The 10327-nt window shown below is 40.4% G+C and overlaps 1 long non-coding RNA gene across 1 annotated transcript; it reads right to left on the reverse strand.

Moving 5' to 3' along the window:
- Positions 1 to 3013: 3013 nt before the first annotated feature.
- Positions 3014 to 8794, reverse strand: LOC129057923 (uncharacterized). The gene is made up of 4 exons (XR_008522682.2): positions 8246 to 8794; positions 6134 to 6281; positions 4052 to 4122; positions 3014 to 3735 (listed from the first exon to the last, which is right to left on the reverse strand). It is a non-coding gene; the product is annotated as an uncharacterized LOC129057923 (long non-coding RNA).
- Positions 8795 to 10327: the final 1533 nt, after the last annotated feature.

The raw sequence follows: 10327 nt of genomic DNA on the forward strand, positions 1-10327 counted from the left end.
TATCTCTTTAAGAGCTTTATTAAAGACTTACTTTATTTCTTCAAAAAAAATTTTTTTTTCCAGATGGAGTCTCGCTCTGTCGCCCTGGCGCGATCTCGGCTCACTGCAAGCTCCACCTCCCGGGTTCACGCAGTTCTCCTGCCTCAGCCTCCTGAGTAGCTGGGACTACAGGCGCCCACCACCACGCCCGGCTAATTTTTTGTATTTTTCTTTTTAGTAGAGACAGGGTTTCACCGTGTTAGCCAGGATGGTCTCGATCTCTGGATCTCGTGATCTGCCTGCTTCGGCCTCCCAAAGTGCTGGGATTACAGGCGTGAGCCACCGCGCCTGGCCTTTTTCCTTCAACTTTTAAGTTCAGGGGTACAAATGTGCAGAATGTGCAGGGTACATAGGTCAATGTGTGCCGGGTTGGTTTGCTGCACATATCATCCCATCACCTAGGTATTAAGCCCGGCATCCATTAGCTATTCTTCCTGATGCTCTCCCTTGCGCCCTCTCCTGACAGGCCCCAGTGTGTGTTGTTCCCCCCCTGTATGTCCATGTGTTCTCATCGTTCAGTTCCCACCTGTAAGTGAGAACATGAGGTGTTTGGTTTTCTGTTACCGCATTAGTTGCTGAGGGTAACGGCTTCCAATGCCATCTATGTCCCTGCAAATGGCCTCATAGTAGTCCATGGTGTATAGGTACCACATTTTCTTTATCTCGTCTGTCACTGATGGGCATTTGGGTTGATTCCATGTCTTGCTATTATGAATAGTTCTGCCATGAACATACATCTGCATGTATCTTTATAATAGAAGGATTTATATTCCTTTGGGTATATACCCAGTAATGGGATTGCTGGGTCAAATGATATTTCTGGTTCTAGGTCTTTGAGGAATTGCCACACTGTCTTCCAAAATGGTTGAACTAATTTACACTCTGATCAGAAATGCTTACTTTTAGTTAAGGGTTTTAATGTTAAGATTACATGCATTTTCTTTTAAAAATGTAAAAGTAGCTTAATTTTGCATCATTTTGGAAGGGGTTTTGAAGACTTATCTTACAAAGGATTTTTGTGCTTGTCTAGGAAATCATTCTTCCTTATTTCACTATTTTTGTTACTATTTTTTTAATCCTGGCAATATGTCAGGGTTGTGTGTATAAAATTTGCAATTTCAGCCATTTAAGTGTACAAATCAATGGTATTAATGACATTTATGTGGTTTGCAACCATCGCCACAAACTATCTCCAAAATATTTCATCAACTTAAAACTCTGTACCCATTAAGCAATAACTTATAATTTCACCCTTCCTTCAGCCCCAAGCTGTAATTTACTTTTTATCTCTATACTTGCCTGTTCTAGGTACCTAATATAAGTGAAAGCATCAATATGTGTTCTGTGTCTGACATTTCATTTAGCAAAATGTTTTCAAGATTCATCCATGTTGCAGTATGTATCATACTTAATTCCTTTTCATGGCTAGATATTCCATTAATGTTTGTATCACACTGTTTATTCATTCTTCTGTTATTGGACACTTGGGTTGTTTCTGCCTTTTGGTTATTGTGAATATTTTTTCTATAAACATTAGTGTACATGTGTATGTTTGCATCCCTGTTTTCAATTCTTTTGGGGATATACCTAGGAGTAGAATTGTTGGATCAAATAGTGACTCTATGTTTGACCTTTTGAGAAACTACCAAACGATGATCCAGAAGAGGCATCATTTCACATTCCCACCAACCCAAGGTGACTGTGGGTTTTTCAACCACAGAACACTGTTTTCAAGCAATGCCCACTGTTTTTCCTAGCAGAATGGTTTCTGGGTCAGGTAAAACAGAGATGATGAATACTTTGTTCAGGCAGCCTCTGGAAAGATTAAAACAGACAAGCACAATCATTTGTGAATCAGATCTGCTCTCCTCTCTGGAACCAGGGATAAGGGTCCCAGCCTGGGAATCCAGCCTGCCGTCTTCAAGACGATCACCAAGCTGGACTTGTGGAACAAGCAAAAATGCCACACAGCTTTCATATCATTTTTAAGTTGTCTTTGTGTTGATCCAGCATTCTTTTGGCTATCGTACACCTTTGATTATTTTCCCGGTTCTGACAAAGTTGGTTCTGACAGTGTCTGGTTGTTTATTCAACATTCCTATGGAAGGTTGGGAGCTTAAGAGCTGCCTTCCCTGCCACTTTGCTGACACCACTGCAATGGAGCATTCTTGACTCCCCTGCCCTAAGAGTTTGACTTACTCTGCATTCAAATGTCCTCTACCTAACGTGACCAAAACACAACTCGTGGTATTTCCTTCTAACCTGCTTCTCTCTTGTGGGCCGCCTGTCTGGGAATGGTTAGATCCTTTACTCCTTTACTCAGGTACTCAAGCCAAGAAGAATTCTCTTTTCCCTCTTCTTCTGATTGGTAGCCAATCAGAACTGTGGCTGCAATACAGCCGTCTAAGACTGATCATTCCACTAATGACAAAGCTTATTTTTTTTTTACATCAGCCCAGGCTTCTCTCATAGTTCACTTTGATTACTGCAATGCCTCCTGCCTGGATAGTTTGCATCTCATTCTCCCTCTCCCCACTTCCTGTATGCATCTGGCCACAGAACTCATTCTTACCCCTGGAAGTAACCCTAAGACACATGTTCATATTCTATCCCTTGCTCTTGGAGTCATAAGCTGCTTTGGGACAAGGACTGCATATATCCATCCCTGCAACAGTTTCCAGCATATAGAACAAGCATATAGAACAGCATATAGAACAAATGATTCCTGAGTGTCTGAAACAGACCCGAAATACCAGCCCTCAGAGTGATTAGACACAGTGTAGTATACATTAGTAAGACAGAAACCAGCAAAATGTCTATGCATGTAAATATATATGTGTGTATATATATATATATATATATATATGATTGCTTAGAAACTTGAAAAAGTAAATTCTCTTTCTTGCTTCTTTATCTCTGATTTTGAAAATCTTACCCATTCTTCAAGGTCTATTTTATTTCTTACTTTCTCCGGCTCCTAACCATGGAATATATTCCTGCCAATTCTGCACTGAATTATACACTCACTGGAAATCCCCTATATCAGTCCTAAGGCTTCCTCCACCACAAAGTGGAGGAATATGCAAATGTTAGGAGAGAGACAGCAGAAGCAACAGAAGCTAGAAACAGAGTGTAGCTTCAATGACAGACCAGCCTGCCAGTCATTCATCACTGACATGCTTCATAATGTACTGCCTCATGGTGGCTATGATGAAATACTGTTTCTGTGAGTTTTGTCCCTCCACTAGATTTGCATTTTCCTGAAGGTAACAACCTTCATCAACCAGTTTTGTATTAATCAAGAACCCACAGTTCAAGCAGACATACAATATATATTTTCCCAACATAAATTTTCATGTGTTGTTCATGCCTTGGTCTGCTATTGAGCCGGACTTCTGAAATAAACTGTGTTATGCTAGAAATAACTCATAACCAAAGTGTCTCTCCAGCAAAAGCAGGGAGGAAAGTGTCATCTTTCTCAATACTAAGATTTTTCCTTAGCAAACGGGTGATCTCAGAGTAAGTACCGCTTGCCAGAATCGCTGAGTCCATTTTCAGAGAGGAAGGAAAATGCTGTAAGCATCAGATCATGCTGTATCCTGTGTGCGTGGGTCTTTTCTTCAGTTGATGACATTAAAAAACCATGTGGGAAACAGCGCTCAAGGCAAAGGCTCCCAAATAAAGCATAGAAGACACCTGTGGAAAGGCCCAAGAGTTCTGTGTAAGATTTTCAAGATGATTTTGGTTGCACAGTCAACACTGTTTTCAAGAAGAACACTTTTCTCCTGAGGAAAATGCTCTCTGCCATGCAGTTTGTCACTGAAGCTGTCATCTATGAGTGCCATCTGGACCAAGTTCCAATTTGGTAATGGGCTCTCACATGCATTTGCCCACCAAGAAATTCTGTAACTCATCTACAATGTCCACGGTAAGATTTGCATATCTTAGTTCAAATGAAATAGAAACCTAAAGAAATAAAATTGCCATCTCAGACAAAGAAAGAAGACTTTACCTTGTGAAGAGCCACAGCCTATTCTGAGGAAGTCTCTCTGGTCCGCTCCCCTGCCAGGTGGTCCCTGAAATCTAGAAAACATAGAGTCACTGTCAGCCACGGGAGCTGCTGAAGGACCTCTGGCAGCCTTGTGAGCTGAGGACAAGGACAGGCGTGTGCGGAGGAGGTGGGTGAGAGCACGGGCTGAGCTGCTGCTGGGCCACCCTCCTTGGTGGTGAAGGAAGGCAAAGGAGACCATCAGGAGAGCCCTGGGGGACAGAGCCTCGGGTCTCTGGCTAAGCCACCCTCATCACTGTGAAGTAGGCAGTGTTCACCCAGGCAGCACACAAATGCACGGCATCACTCCAGGACAGGGTCTCCTCACAGAAAGAGGCCTGGTAAATATCCTCTTTTTTTAAAAAAGTTACAATGTTTAACGTTCCTGAATCTACATATGCTCCTTCTGCACTTACCATCTATATTACTGGATTTTAAATCATTATTGTGGTGAAAAATACACAATATGTATTATTTTGATTATTAAATGCACACTTCTGTGACATCAGTTCCATTCACAATGCTATCTAGAAACTAAAAACAATCTTAATTCAGTTTTCTTACCTTCCACCTTGGGAAACTAGAGAAAAAAGTATTGTGTAATGTAAATCCAACATTAACATAGAAAAAATATATTCATTATAATAGAAATAATAAAATAGAGAACTAAACAAAACCAAAAGCTGCTTCTTAGAAAAGATAAACAGAGTTGATAAACCTCCAGCCAGGCTAACCACAGAGAAAAGATAGAAGACACAATTTATAAATAATACAAATAAAAAGAGGAATCATTCCTGCTGATCCCATGAATATGAAGAAGATAATAAAGGAATACTTAGAATAAATCTATGCTCACAAATCTGACAGCAAAATTCCTTCAAAGGCAGAAACCATAACTACCCAAAGGAGAGTCAGATAATCTGAGTAGGCTTATATCTATTATAGAAATTAAATCAGCAATAACTTTTTTTAAAAATGCCCAGTAGATTTTACTGAATTCTACCTAATTCTTATAAAGGGAAACGTAGTGTTATTATACAAACAACTGATTAAAATTCTAAACATTTACCCAGTTAAATTTTAAAATTACACCCATTGCAAAATCTGCACAAGAATGAGGGCAACTGTATTCGTAATTGCCTGAACTGGAAGCATCTGAGATGCTCTTCAGGCAGTGAGTGGACCAACCCACACCATTACATGGACCCAATGGAATATGATTCACTGATAAAAATTTGTAGGCCGTTAAGCTACAAAAAGATATGAAATCTTGCATGTATGTTGCTAAGTGAAATCAATTAGTCCTAAGTGGCTGCATACTTTATGATTCCAATTCCATAGAATTTTGGGAAAGAAAATCTATAGAGGCAATAAAATAAATGATCTATAGTAGTCAGGGGTCCTAGGAAAAGAAGAAAGGGGTTAATAGGTTCAGCATTGGTCATGTTTTGGGTGTGAAACTCTTCTGTCTGGGTGATGAATGACATTATGAGTTTGTCAAAATCCATAGGCTGAACAACACAGGGTGAGCCTTAGTGCAAACTCTAGACTTTCATTAAGAAGAAGATATCACTATTGCTTCAACCACTATAACAAATGCACCACATTCATGTAAGATGTGATCACAAAAAAGATACTGAGGGGGGAGGGTATATGGGAACTTTCTGTCCTACTTCCATTTTTAGGTTAATTTACAGGTTTCACATGATGTCCGTTTGTTTGAAAATGTGGCAACACTATCTCAGGAAGAGTTCCATTTTAGCTAATGTCTAACAATCAGCTAGACATTATATCTAAACCTTGCATTAATATCTAAACCTTGCATTGAGGTGTTCTTTACTATTAAAAGTGAACCAAACTTGAAGTGGAAATACATCTTCACTTCTGCATTTGTAGCACTAAGTGATTGACTTGTACATTTAAATTGGCACACATGAAATACAGAAGACTATAGTGTAGCAATTTTAGAGTTGTCTGAAGTTTGGGACCCTGAAGAATCTGGAATCCTTCTGCTCCCAAGAGTGAGTAACTGAATTTCCATAGTACCTTCAGATGGCTGACTGCCAGGGTGCACAAGAGGATGAGGTCTGCAGTGGAGCATCACGTCTCTAAAACTGAGCTGGCAGACCGTCGATTTGCGATGGACAGTGGATTCTTCAGAGCTCTCAGGCTCTTGCATCTTGGAGGCAACACTCTGGGAAATGGATTAAATAAAGACAGCTGTTGATATCTTACTGCAGAAGACCACAGAGAAATGAGGCATCGTTTATTCACAGTTTAACCCATTTTCTGTGTCCCCAAGAACACTGTGCTGCCAGTGAGCTGCACTTTTATTTTCTAAATGGGAAATGGGTTAAGTCCGGGGTTCCCAAACCCTGGGCCAGCGATGGTGTGTGGCCTGTTAGGAACCAGGCTTGAGCAGTGGCTGGGAGCAAAGCTTCATCTGTATTTCTAGCTGCTCCCATCACTCGCATCACTGTCTGAGCTCCACCTCCTGTCAGATTAGCCATGACATTAGATTCTCATAAAGTGCATGTGGCCTAGATCCCTGGCCTGTGCAGCTCACAGTAGGGTTTGCCCTCCTATGATAGTTGTATAATTATTTCATCATGTATTACAATGTAATAATAATAGAAATAAAGTGCACAATAAATGTGCTAGGTTCATCCTGAAAGCATCTTTCCACACCATCCCGGTCCATTGAAAAATTATCTTCCATGAAACTGGTCCCTAGTGCCAAAAAGTCTGGGGACCACTAAGTTCAGTGTTTGAACCATTGTTCTCTGTTCACCATCTGCAGAAATAAGCCTCCTGAATCTCAGTTGGGCATTAGGAAGAACTTGCACTGTGGGTTGCACTTAAAACTATGCAGACCGACTGTGTAGGCAAATCCCTACACTGAGATGAGACAAGATAGAAAGGTGGCAGATGGGAGTGACGAAGAGCACGGGGCCTAGTGCACAAAGGTCTGGCTCAAGTCCTTATTTGGAAGCTACATGAACCTGAGAAGTTCTATAGACCCTTCTGTGCCTCAATTCCCTCTTCTGAGTGTGGAAGTTAACTGAAATGTGGCCATCAAGGCTGGTGCTTAAGTGATTTAGGGAATTAAATCTGTGACCCCCCACTGTCTTCTGACTACTGATCTGAGCAGGCTGAACTAAGGCCTGCCTGAGAGTGGGCAGTGTCTAAATGAAGTTTGTTGAATAACTTCAAAGTCACACCTGATGAGAAGGGCACTCGAATTTAACAAGACACGGCGTGTGTTCAGTCATGAGTGAATATTGTACTATAGAAGGAATGTAAGCAGAAGAGCTAGTAACTTGAGCATGGGGGTACCTGACTCTAATGAACAGCATGGGAGGTTTCCTGGTCACCTGAAACAATTAAGACGTATCAAAAAGCCAAGAGTACAAAATCGTGTTGCATCTGAGACAAACATTAGTATTTTAGACCTTTAAAAATAAGCATTTTAGTATTACAGCAGCAGAATTAGAACCTGTGGGTTGGGGGGGGGCGGAATTAAAGGAGCTGATGAAAATTTGAAGGAGAGAGTTATCATCCCAACTTGGAAAAGATGCATCTTTTCCAGGAGAAAAGAAACAGAAGGCAATAATATGGGACCTGTAAATTACATGTAAAGAGACACAGTAAAAGTCAAACTTCTGAGGTATAAATCTGAGAAGTTTAAAAAATAATAGATTTCAGAATGAAAAATTATTACCTCTTGTAATTTCATTGAGAACAAATTAATATCTTAAGAAAAGCTTATTTTTTAAACCAAAATTTTAGTTTGGTATTAGTGTATTTTTAATATTGTAGCTAATTTTAATAAGACCTTGTAAATAAATCCCTTACCCCAGTCAGTTTTGACTACAAAATAAGATTTTCATAAACGTTTTATAACCTCTAATGATTTTTTCTATTTTGTAACTTTTTATATCCACTTGATTGTATTTATCTTTTAAAAATGTCTTTAATTTAAAACAATCCCTCGAAATCTCTTAACTAGGCTATTATATTTCCCATCAGAAAATCTGTTTATTTTCTAAAAAAAAAAAAACTCTGGATTTAAGCTGTTCCAATATCTGATTTAATATTTTCTCATCTCTATTCAGAAGACTTTGGCCTGTAATCCCCCTTTCATGGAATGTCTCTTACCGTATTTGGTATCAAGATCTCCTGATATGATGAAGGCAGTATTGTGTTTTTTCTGGATCTATTCTATGGAAGAGTGTGTACAAAACTGGCCTAGGAAACAGTACATTTTTATAAACAGAGAAAAATATTTAGGGCAAAAAGCTTCATAGGATCAAAAATACAAATTGAGTCATAAAACTATAAAACAAATTTGTATATCTGTAGACAAATTGGAGCTGGGGAAGTAAAAAAAATAAATTAAGAAGACATTTTAAGTACAAGTGGCTCATGTGAAGAAACTGCAGTGAGAAGATGGAAAGCAGCAAAGGCCACCTCCCATCTGTACCAGCAGTCGTCCAGGTGGCAGCTGAAACCCAGTGGCAGTTGGGATGGACGGCAGGATATACATCATCACATGATCTCCGTGACAGGTCATCACGGAATATTCAAATGAACACAGGAACACGTGCCACACTCTGGGGTCCAACTGCCACTCTCTAGACCAGTGCACTTTCACAAGGACAAGGGGCCACTCAGAGTCCATGCTTCATTTCAAAATCTGAATCCCAGACACACAGTATTATTCTCTGTGTATGAAATAAATGTTAAATGAGGAAAAAAAGACTTGCTTTCAAATACATTTAGTAGTGAAAATTTCAGGGTGAAAACAGTCAAAACATGTTCAGAATAAAATGAGGTTCCTTCCTTGATTTGAAACATTATCCCCACCCATTTTTACTATTCCTGAGTCATCAGAAATTTCTCTATTCAGAAATTTTAAATTTATTCCAGATTAAAGTTTAAAATGCCTTACCATAAATTCAAATTTTAAAAGTCAATTTCTAAGAATATCTCACAGTAATTGTATAAAATCTTCTCTTATCAGTTATCTATGTTATCTACTGTTTTTCTCTATGCAACTAAGTTTTCATACTTACTAATTTCTGAATCTCTGAGTTCATTGAGAGATTTCTCTGTCAATGTGTATATGAAAGACTGGCTATTCACTTGGAGATGCTGAAAAAAGCAGCATTACATGTTCACCAATATGTTGTTTCAAAATATATGAAAAGTGATTTTCTAAATGCAGAGTTCTGATAACCTCAAACGGTCCCTTCCTTGGAGGGTTATTTTGAAGAATAAGTAAGGAACTATACACAGCATATTGCCTGACTGGTATTAAGCATTACATATTCTTTCAAAAAGGGTGGGCAGCTGGAGGGATGAGGCATGGCCACCTTTTCCCAGGACCTTCTTTGGGCACATGGATGCCTAACCCTAAGCTGCAAAAATATGCAGCCCAATCCCTGAAGGAGGAGAAATGTCTACTTCCTATTTCTCTTTGAGCGTATGTTTTGCTTGGCCTTCTCAGGGTCTCTCTGGCACCAGAGCAGCCAAGCTGCTGGCCCCACCACGGGCCCAATGTCCTCACGCCTCCCAAGCAGACACCAGAGATTGTCAGTTTCCTCAAGCAGATGGTGGAAGGTTCTCCCTCCTCCCGTGGACGGGCGCCCTCCTGTGCTGCATCGCATGTGGGATTCAGCACTCCCAACAGTCCCTGGACAATATAAGGCTCCTGAGTGTCCCCTCCTGGTTTTGCTCAGGCAGTAACAGGGAGAACAGAGGCTGTCACTGCATGGATGTGGGAAAAACAGTCATTTCCTCCGCTGTAAAACAGAAATGGTATCTGCCTTTCCAATGTCTCACAGGCAGTTTGTGCATGAATTTTACAAAAGAGAGAGACAGATATGAAGCACCTGCATTTTTAAGAGGAAGAAAATCTGCATCCACGTGAAGTATCTTTGGGCTCTGTTTCCTCCAAGCTAGCCTTTCCCTTTAACATGGAGAGCATGTGTGGTGATGAGACCTGGGAAATCAAATCACAAAATTGAGTCCGCCGCATGACGCTGACAGACAGAAACCAGAGGCAGCCAGCCACGTGTCGCAGGATTAAATTGACGTGAAATGTGCAGAACAGGCACATCCACAGGGCAGGAAGCAGATCAGTGGTGCCGGGGCTGGGGATGGAGCAGAGGGTACTGCAGAGGGGCAGGGGGCATCCGCTGGCAGCATGGAGATGCTGAGGCTGGAGTGCAGGATGGT

Source organism: Pongo abelii, chromosome 11, assembly GCF_028885655.2.
Source record: "Pongo abelii isolate AG06213 chromosome 11, NHGRI_mPonAbe1-v2.0_pri, whole genome shotgun sequence".
Classification (NCBI taxonomy): Eukaryota; Metazoa; Chordata; class Mammalia; order Primates; family Hominidae; genus Pongo; species Pongo abelii.